The sequence below is a fragment of the Neopelma chrysocephalum genome, unplaced genomic scaffold (genome assembly GCF_003984885.1).
Source record: "Neopelma chrysocephalum unplaced genomic scaffold, ASM398488v2 Primary Assembly neopelma1_96773, whole genome shotgun sequence".
Lineage (NCBI taxonomy): Eukaryota > Metazoa > Chordata > Aves > Passeriformes > Pipridae > Neopelma > Neopelma chrysocephalum.
In genome coordinates this window covers 795,469-805,566 of record NW_020925417.1, presented here as the reverse complement: position 1 = coordinate 805,566, position 10,098 = coordinate 795,469, and positions in this window count along the sequence as shown.

Sequence of the window (10,098 nt, the reverse complement as noted above, 5' to 3'; positions counted from 1 at the left end):
AAGGTCTGTTCATGTAACAAACACATTTGAAGCAGAACTGAGCTCAATTTGGCAGAAAAACAAGATCAATGAAATTTCACAGTTTAGGAAGTTTGTGAGACTTTAATTTTTTTGCTTGCTTGAATTTTTAGAAATGTTTACCTCAAAATCGACTTCTTAAAAGATCGCTCTCCTTCAAAATCCCTTGGCATTCTGGAAATGTAGATGAGTTTGTGTAAATGAACACACGCTAATGTCATGTGGGACAAGGGGCTATTTCCCCTCCCCCCCTTTATAACCAACATGGAATTTCCGAACCATTATTTTATTTTTCTTGATGCTTTGATTTTTTTTAATAATATAAATGTAGGTCTCACCTAAAAGAAGGTGAATGAAGGTATCAAAACTACACTAAGATTAAAAAGTGAGACTGAGATAAGAACTTAGAGTTTTTTACTTCAGATTTTTTAATTCCTTAGAGTGTTTTGTTTGCTTCTGTTATAGCTTATTGACAGAGATTTCTCTTTAATCACAGCTCTTCAGACAGCATCCTCTTTCTAAAATTTATTTCAACCATTCACCCTGGACAACAGCTGAGCTGCAACACCTTTATAGAGCATATCTTTTGAATCTCCTCATTCAACACAACTTATTTCTGAATTATTACCTTTTTCCTCTCTGGGATGATATTGTGGTCTGCAAAGAAAGCAGGGTTCCAGGGCATAAAAGGAGTTGACTTCTTTGTAGCTCTGTTATTTGTATGGTATAGTATGTGCCTGTATTTAGGGCTCATTGCTCTTTCCTGATATTTCCATACCGTGACAGTAAAAATTAATATTTTCTCTCTCATTTTTTCTCTCTTTCATTTCCTTCCTCCCTCCCTCTTTCTTTTTATTTACTTTTTTATTTCCTTTTTAATTTACTTTTTTATTTTCTCTTTAGTTTCCTTTTTATTTCCTTTTATTTTCCTTTTTGCTTTTTCCCTTCCCTTCCCTTCCCTTCCCTTCCCAAACCTTCCCAAACCTTCCCTTCCCAAACCTTCCCAAATCTTCTCTTCCCTTCCTTCCCCTTCCTTCCCCTCCTCTCCTTTGCTCTCAGTCTATCCCTGTGTCTCCTTTTCTCTCTCCTCTTTCTTTCATGTCTCTTGTTCTTTCTCCCTATTTTCTCGCTCTTTCATCTCCTCATTAACATGAATAAAAGGTCACAGAAAAAAAAAAGAAAGAAACTCAAAGCCCACTTACACCATCCCCACCCCTCCCAAATTACAGTACAACACAGCTGAAACTTGAACCTAGTTAGGGAGAATATATAAACTTTGCAAGTCTAATAAGAAACAGGTTTTGAGGGCTTTGTACTTAACAACTACTAGGAAACTGAATGGAAGAAATATTTATGCACAACATGAAGATTTCAAAAGCAATGTTAACCTGGTCAATTTTAAGAGCTACGATAAAAGTTCTGTTTATTAGTCATGACTTAAGGTAAACACACATTCTAAATCTGAGAGAACAACATCTTTACTCACTACGCCTATATTATAGACCTTCATGATTATAGCCATAGATTTCACTTGGCTACTTATCATAATTTAAAAACATTAGAAGACTGATCGCCTATTTTCAATGTAATAAACTCTGAATAAAAGTGCATGAGGCTGATGCAAGGCCAAGTGAATTATAGTGTGAGAACACCAACTTTTCAATTTCTTTTTTAATTTAGAACTTGTGTTACCTCAAGAGTTTTACCACACGATTTTACTTTCAAGTTTGCACAATTCTTTGGTTTTATCAGTACCTCAGGAAAACAACTCTGGTACAGGATGTTTTTCAAAGAAAGGAATAGAACACTTTTTACAGAAAGAAATCAGGTGACTAAACACACTGAGTCTGGGGGATTCAATACTCTGCTTGCAACACCCTTGTCATTATAGGGTAGACAAGGAGGATCTTGAGCCCTCTTTTATCATTGCTGCATTGAAAAATGTGAGCAGAAGCAACTTAACAGTCATTACACTGCAGAGAGAAAGCAGAAAAAGTTCTTTTCCTGTTCCTAGACAGGGCAATGAGACCCTGTAAAAGGCTGAAGAGGATCAAACCCAGCACCTCTCACTATTTCCCAAATTAATCCCCACTCCAACCAGCATATGCCTAGTCACTGTTTCTATGAGTACAGCAAGATGATGGCAGGTGCAAACCCGTCAAAACCATAAAAATAAGATTATATTGGAAAAAGCAAAGTTTGCCTGATTTCCAGTGTATGATGAGGATGGTATTTTATTTTATTTACTCAGATTAGCTCCCTCTAAGAGTTTCTTCACTATAAGCTGATCAACACATCTTTCCTTAATCACTGTAGTTATTTTTGATTCAATCCTGCAAAGTGTCAGCCAACAGCCAAGGATTCCCAGAAGTCCTCCATAAATGGGATGGAGAGTCCTGCATGGACTTCAGTCTGTCCATTCTAGCCTGTGCTGATTCAGCACGGTAAGCCTGTGCTTGAGGCAACTTTAAAGCTTTTTAATCTTACAATCCTTGATTTCTTAGACACAAACTGTTGTTTGAAGCTGATCCAAGGAGGGGGAGGAGGAGAGACCTGGCAGATGTCAATTTGAGCCCTAGGAATAACAGCCTCCCCCAAGCTATCTAACTCATCAAGCTAGTAGTTACTTGGTCTGATCCTGCAGTGCCTTGTGTTTTATTTCTGTTTGGGTCTTCCTGAGAAAAGGCTCTAAAAAGGAAAAAGAAAAAAAAACAACAGTGGAAAGCAAAACATACATAGTCAACTATCTGCAAATTTCTGGCACAGTCAAGCCTGTAGTGAAAAGTCAGTAATGCAAATGATTCACTGATTGTGAGAATATTTTGTGTCACACAAGCACTGTGATCTGTGTCTGATATTAAACTGATAGACAAGATTCCACTTAGCTCAGAAAGTCCAGGTTTGAACAGTAGCTCAGTGGTTGCAACTAGAGCAGCAACTTGTGGGCCATTGACCAACAGTCGTATAATGACATGTCAATAAAATAAACCAGTCAAAAGAAATAGAACAAACAAATTCAGCATGGTTGTAATCTGTGCTGATGGCTCCCTCAGGTGATCCTACCACCATATCTGATTTTTGTTCCATTAGGTGAGAAAGATTCTTTTAATGTTCGGTGCCATCAGATACTCTGGTCTTGGAGTGTACTGGGAAGGAAAAAAAAAAGAAAAAAAAGAAAAAAAAAGAGGAATGGTGCCAGGAACATCCAGAAGTGAAATCTTAACTCTACTAAACTATATGGGAATTTTACCTGATAGCACTGTGTCCAGAAATTTGGTGTGGCCTAGAACACAGGGTGTTATCAGGTCCTCATACAGGGAGAGAACAAAGAGTTGCACTAATAAAAACCCCCAACGCTAAAATACTGCCTTTTTCTTCCAGACACAAGATGGGCAAGTTCATATTTTCACTTCTGATGGTAAAAGAGCTGTGATTCTTTTGACCACATCAAGCACAGGGCCTCTGGGAATTTTTTCTGGGTGATGGCATAACCCAACCACATTTAACTCTTTATGGAAGAGATGCCCTGAAGGCAGTTTTTATATTTTTAAGGATGAGAACTAAGAGTGACATGTGGGTCTGTGGGTATGAAATAACATTTAAATACTTGTTATAGCTATGTAATGTAAGTACCTCCACTGGCTCTTCAATGATACCTACGAAGCATGAGATGAAAATCTATAACTTAACTTGGCACAGGTAACTCAGATTCATGGTGAAATCAGATACCGCATGTGTTTGCAGCTTCACACAAGGTTTTCCATTCCCAGATTTGACACATTCTGGAGGGAAAAGACATTTGGAGTCTTTCAGAGGCTCATTTTTCTAACTATGAATTTTGTCTCATTACTGAGAAATTGAACTTATGGCTACTGAACTTTGGATTTCCCTCAGATCTAGGTCAAAACTGACATCTGCGTGATTGTGTCAAACTAGTCCTTAGAAGCTACAGCAAAATCCATGAAAATTATTAGGCATTGAAAAAGGGCTAGAAGAGCAAAGGCTGACTCAGTGGCAGGGACAAGGAGGGGGGGACACAGTGAGCTAATTCACAGTGCTGATGTGCGTGGTTACAAATTTTCACCAGAAACATTTTTTTGCAGATTTTGAAAGAAAACATTCTCTCTTTTTTTTTTTTTTTTTTTGGTAGCAAAATAAATTAGGTGGCACAGAAACACTTGACAAACTTGACAGGACAGTTACTGCTCCTTTGCAGCAACATCCATCTCATGCACGATCTGAATTCTGGACAAAGAAAGTACCACTGAAAGAGAAAGAAAAATCTTGCTTTTAAAGTTGGGCACCCCTCAGCCAAGCCATTCACTGTCCTTTTTGGGGATAAGGGGATGGAGGAGGGAAGGCAAATGCTGTGCTAAAAGCATTTTATGGAGTATGTTTTTCTCATGTCTTCTACATAAAGGCAGCACCATTTATAACCCAAAGTCTTTGTTTTGGTTTTGGCCCCAAGTATTCACTGGCAAAGTTCTGAAAAACAACAGTGGGACTAACAAGACAAAAGAAAAAAACACATAGGAAAAACAAGGAAATAAAGCCAGACCATTATGCTGCAGATGTATAGATAAAAGACCTACCACAGCACCTGAATTTTAACTCACCAAAACCAGAAATGCACAACAGTGCAGCAATTCTTTTGCACAGGGAACAAAGCTGCTTGAGATATTACTTTCACCCACTGACAGGGAATACAATTTATTTGTGTTTTTTGATCTTATACATTAAAACAAAACAATACTCTCCTGGACAAGCAGAACTGGAGCTAATGTTAAGCTAATCTGTAGCTCTTCAGTCCAGGAATGCATTCCTTATTTGTACTCAAGCCAAGTTAATTCATTTATATTTTCACTAAAGCCACAGCCTTTTGAAGATGTTGCACTTGGACTTCCTCCCTGCCAAGTTTCTAAATTATGATGTACTGCGTCCATGAGAAACTGAATGAGATTTATTAGAACAAGGTGCCAGAATGTTTCACTCTCCACCACATCAGGTCCAGGGCAGAAGTAGTGCATGAAAAGACACTGTCAATACATTCTGTCTGTCAAATGTATAAAGATTTTCTTTTCCCTCTCCCAACACTGATTGTAAAAACATTGAAAATAACTTGAAAGAAAAAGTTTATTGATCTCTCAGATCTCCTGGTGTACTTTCATTCAAAAAGAACATCTGTCTGCGTCTCCTGCCACTCTTTTGTTTTCATGGTAGGCTATAGACTGCAGAAAGCTCTACCAGTGAAATATAAACTATCATTTGTAGCTTTATTGATGAAGAGTTTATTGATTGGGGATTGGCTAGATAGGTTAAACAGAAAATCAAACACAAGGGTTTTTTCCACTGGATTGAAGAAGAAAGCCTATCAAAGAAGACCACTGTGTTCCTGTTTTGGAGTTATCTGAGGGAGAACATGCCCATTTAGCTGCTTTCTTGTTGGCATTGCTGTCCTGAATCTCTCTGCCTTTAGACACAAGCCCAACTCTCCCACTCTGTTGTTGATTTTGATCCCTTGGAGAAAAGGCCACCTGGGTGGCAGTTCTGCAATTCAAATCATCACGGTGTTGTATGATGTAATATTTCTTCAGAGTTGGGGGGAAGCCAGTTTTTTCATTCTACCCTCTTGGCTTATTTTTGTTGATAATTGAGCTTTCACAAAGTTTTTTAAAATATTCCATAAAATACTGAGATGGCACTATTATTAGATAAATACCATGACTTATATTAAAATGTTATTAATAACTGGCAGTAATTTCCATTTCATATCATGCCTTGAGATGGTACATTTTCCCTCATATGTGATGAAGGAAATAACCTTTGTACAGTCAGCATTACTGTGTGGTAATGTTGGCTTTATTATGGAGACCACAGTTCATTAGGGAGCCTGATCACTTCTTTAACAGAACACTTTGCTTCTATTCTGAGCTGATTTAAACCTACAAAAGTGAAAAGCTCCACATGGAAAGCAGGAAGTTTGAGTGCAGAGCACAGAGTAGGAGAAAACATTTGGGTTTTCAAATGGGACACAGGTCAGGAAAAGTATTGCATATACTCAGCTTTTCCTTAGGGCGCAGTAGGACCACAAACTGAAACACCCCCAGAGAGAATACAGAAGGGTCTTTGAAAAGCTCGATTTGTTAAACATTTGTTCCTAATCACCCCAACGACTTTAACCATTTTCAGAAATGCAAATTGCCATTATCCTCTGTGAGCCAGAATAGGACTTCATGATTTAATGCAAATTGGTCATGTCCCACAGGCACAGCTGGATTTTTAAAGTACGAGGATTGAGTTGCTTCTCAAAATGTCAGCAGGTAAAATAAATTTGCCCAGGAAATTTATTAACAGTTGCCACTTTCTCCCTCCTGTTCGTCTTGAAAGGCAGTTCTGACACTGAAAAGAGTGAACACAGTGTATGTATGGTGGATGTGAATAGTTCCTTATTACCCTATCAGCATCATGTCAATAGAGAAGCTAGGAAAATCAATTTTCCTTTTAAATACTAGAACACCAGTGAGGGCAGTGCAGCAGAGTGAGATTTATCACCAATTTCAGAGATGACAGTATTTCAACCTGTTTGTATTGGGTTTTTCCCAAAGATTGAATTCTGTTCTCAGACTCTGAGATAGATTCCTCTTCTTTTCAATATTTTATTTTGCTACATTTTTATGTTCTGCTTTCATTGTTTAGACAAAGTCCTCAAGGTGATATCTAAACCGGCTGGAAAGTATCCACCAGAGTCTCCCCTCTAGGGTGAATTTATCTCAAACACATCAAACATGGCAGATGATAAAATTTCTGTTTGCTGAAGTGCAAATTGTTGAGAAGATCCAGTTTCAGAATGTGGTTATTACAGCCCCTAAAGGATGCAAAGTATCAGCCAACACTTAAGTGGCATTTAATAGTCCATGAAATGATCTCAAAAATGATCTCAAAAAACTCCTCTAAGTAATTCCTTCTAGCTAAACTTGGCCAGATTTCCTAGATTTACCAGAGCACTGGAATAGCAGAGGACTGAAGAAGGGGAGGAACCCATCAGTAGGGTGCCATCAGCCTCCTGATGCTTTGTGCCTCATCCCACCTTCTTGTTCTACCTGGGAGTTGCCTCTTGCTTTTTGGAGTTCTTGTCCTGATGCCCACACCACCCTGACCGTGCTGTTCCATCCAAGCCATGGGATGCAAAAGATTAAAGCTAATTTAAGGTACTGCCATGCATTTCCACTTTTCTCTTGCTCATCCAATGTTAGTTCACTTCTTGCTTGCCTGTGCAACATAACATGACTAGAACACCAATCCTGTATTCATGATAAATATACATTATTATATGTTTATCCAAATATAATGAATATATATTGCAATATATAATAGATATATTCATGTAACTGCAAGTCTCAATACAGAGCATTGGAGAGAAGCCTGAATAAGTTCTTCAAACTGGAAAGGAGATATCCATGTAAATGTGAAGAAAACATTCATGTAAATACATGGATTCATGTAAATCCATATATCCAGAAATATCTCCCTCATCTTGAGATACAGGTAGAAAAGTGAATGGGAACATCTGGTTTTGATGGGTTAAAATGTTTTCTGTATATTTCCCTTTTTGTTTTGGCAGATGGGAGCTCTCAAGCACAGCCTGTAATCCCAGTTCTGCTGCAGGCTTCTTGAGGATGATGGAACACTGTGAGAGACCTGAAAACTGGCCAGTTCCAGGCTCCCAGTCTTTGTCTGTTTCTTGGAACTACAGCTCACTCATTAAGCATCCCTGGATTTTGCAGGCAACCATGCCTGTATGGAACATGTCTAAGACAAGAAGATTCACCTTCCAGCAGAACTGGACTCCGGAGAGAAAGAGCAGACAAACCTCTGGCAGATTGCCCTGTGTGGCTGTAAATGAATGTATTATTTCCTGTTCATATTACAGTACCAGGAGCTGAAACAGAAAAAAAAAAAAAAGAAAAAGAAATTGCTCTTTTGCCATGGAGAGCACATTTGAGCAAGGCAACCCGATGAAACACTGGCCCAAACCCATATTTTTTTTTAAATTATAAAACCATGGTTAAGGTACAGTTAATGCAGTATAACTCCAGCAGCCATACAGATGTTATCATACCCACCTAGTTTATTACATGAAAACTATAGTAAACCTGTCATGATTGCAGGAACACTAGACTCAAATACTAGGTCCTGTAGTAATAATGTGGTAAAACATGCCAAAGTGTAGTTTTAATCTGTCATCAACCAAATTTATTGGACAGAGTGTGTCTTGAGAGCACTGAAACCCCTAGAACAGTGTTTTGATGATTGGGCGCAATTTTTAATGAGTTATTTTAATTTTCAGAAAGTGTTTCAGTAGCACTAGAGATGATGCTTAATGAGCTAAAAGTGTGAAAGATCTGGAGGCTGAATTTGCTCTGATACGTCATGGTGTACACATAAACTTTATGTCTGTTGTGTTTGCAGATTGATAGTACTTTGTAGTCTATAAAAAGTAAAGCAGTAATGAGGAATTAGGAAGGAATTATTGTTCACACCTACCAGCAGCTGGGAATCCTTCCTCTTGTGTAACCTGGACGTGCTACAATACCAAACTATAAAAAAAGCTTCAAGTGGAAAACAAATGACAAGTAATATATAGACAAATAACTGATGTTTGTTTTCATCATTGCTGCTTTAATTCTTTGGGTTCATCTGAGTTTTGTCCCTTATTGTCTGTTATACAGGGTAGAGCCCTTCCCAAATCTTTTTTCGCGAAGCCTAGCCATGAATCCCAGAAGTCTTGTACTTAAAACCTTGGCTATGACCCACTTTATCCTGTAGGCCAGATGACACAGCACCTGTAAAAAGTCCAAGGAATTAGCTAAGAACTCACTGTGCTGGAGGAAACTACAAAAGGTTGGTGATAACTAAGATGAAATGGTGTATCAGCCTACAGACAATACTACGTCTTCCTCTTTTCACCTCTTCTTTATGGGTTACTGGTAATATTAACTGAAGCAAGACAAGTGTCTAAAACTGAGTATGAATATGTGCATTTAAACTAACATGAATGGTAAGATGTACTTAAGCACTCATAGTCATCATGGGGTGCCCTCTCCAGGATCTGTGAGCACATTTGCAGGTGCTGCTGAAGTGCTTGTATTTGAAATCAGCAGTAAAGTCAAATAAATGTGTGTCTGCAAAGAGATTATATAAAATAACTGCAAACATTTTAAGCTAAACCTTTAGAATATGGTGGTAAACAGCCTGCAGTGATGGGGCAGTGACTGAAATAAGGAGCGGGTTTCTTATTGAACTCGGTGTCATTATATTCACTTTATAGCCTGCAGTTATCCTTTGGAGATTACAAAGGCAGAAAGAGGCTGTGGGGATTATATGCTGAGGCTCTCTGAGGCTGTGAGAAAGTCAGCTTGTTGGGAATATCGTGTGGCTGTTTGGAGGGGTTCTGGCAATGAGCTAGTGAAATAAAGTGGGAGAGAGCCTGGCTTTGTGCAGCTCACCTCTTCCCTACTCACCTCTCCTTTCCTCCATGGACCCTGGAGCCCAGGCAGGGTCCTCATCCCTTGGATGCACATATTTCGATGGCTCTATCAGTAATATGTCATAGCAAACTCTTTTTGCCTGCTGAATTAAGATTGGAATGGAAGGCTGAGGGGTTGGTTGTAGATGTTTTGATGTCAACCTGTAAAAACAAAGCTGTTGTCTGCAAAGAATAAACTGTATTCCTTCAAATCTGTGTCTTAGTGTTAAACCCGTGTCTTCTTTTCCTCTACTGAAGTTCAGGGTCAGCAGAAGTAAAAGTCTACTTTCAGAAAGTGGAATTAGCAGCAAATTGAGTGGGGGAAAACGATTTTTTGAATGCTCAGGTCAGCGATTCAAGGATATCAGCATGTATTTAATTAAAGTCCTTGGGCCCGTCTGTTTGTTTGGTCCAAGGTTGTGCTCATCTCTGGTTGTGCTCCTCTCTGATAGGGACTAAGGTTTATTCTACTCTCCTGTGAAATGTATGCACATAGAAAAATGTAGGTGGTCTCTCATGCAAACAGTAGTAAATTTAGAGCTTGACATATTCTT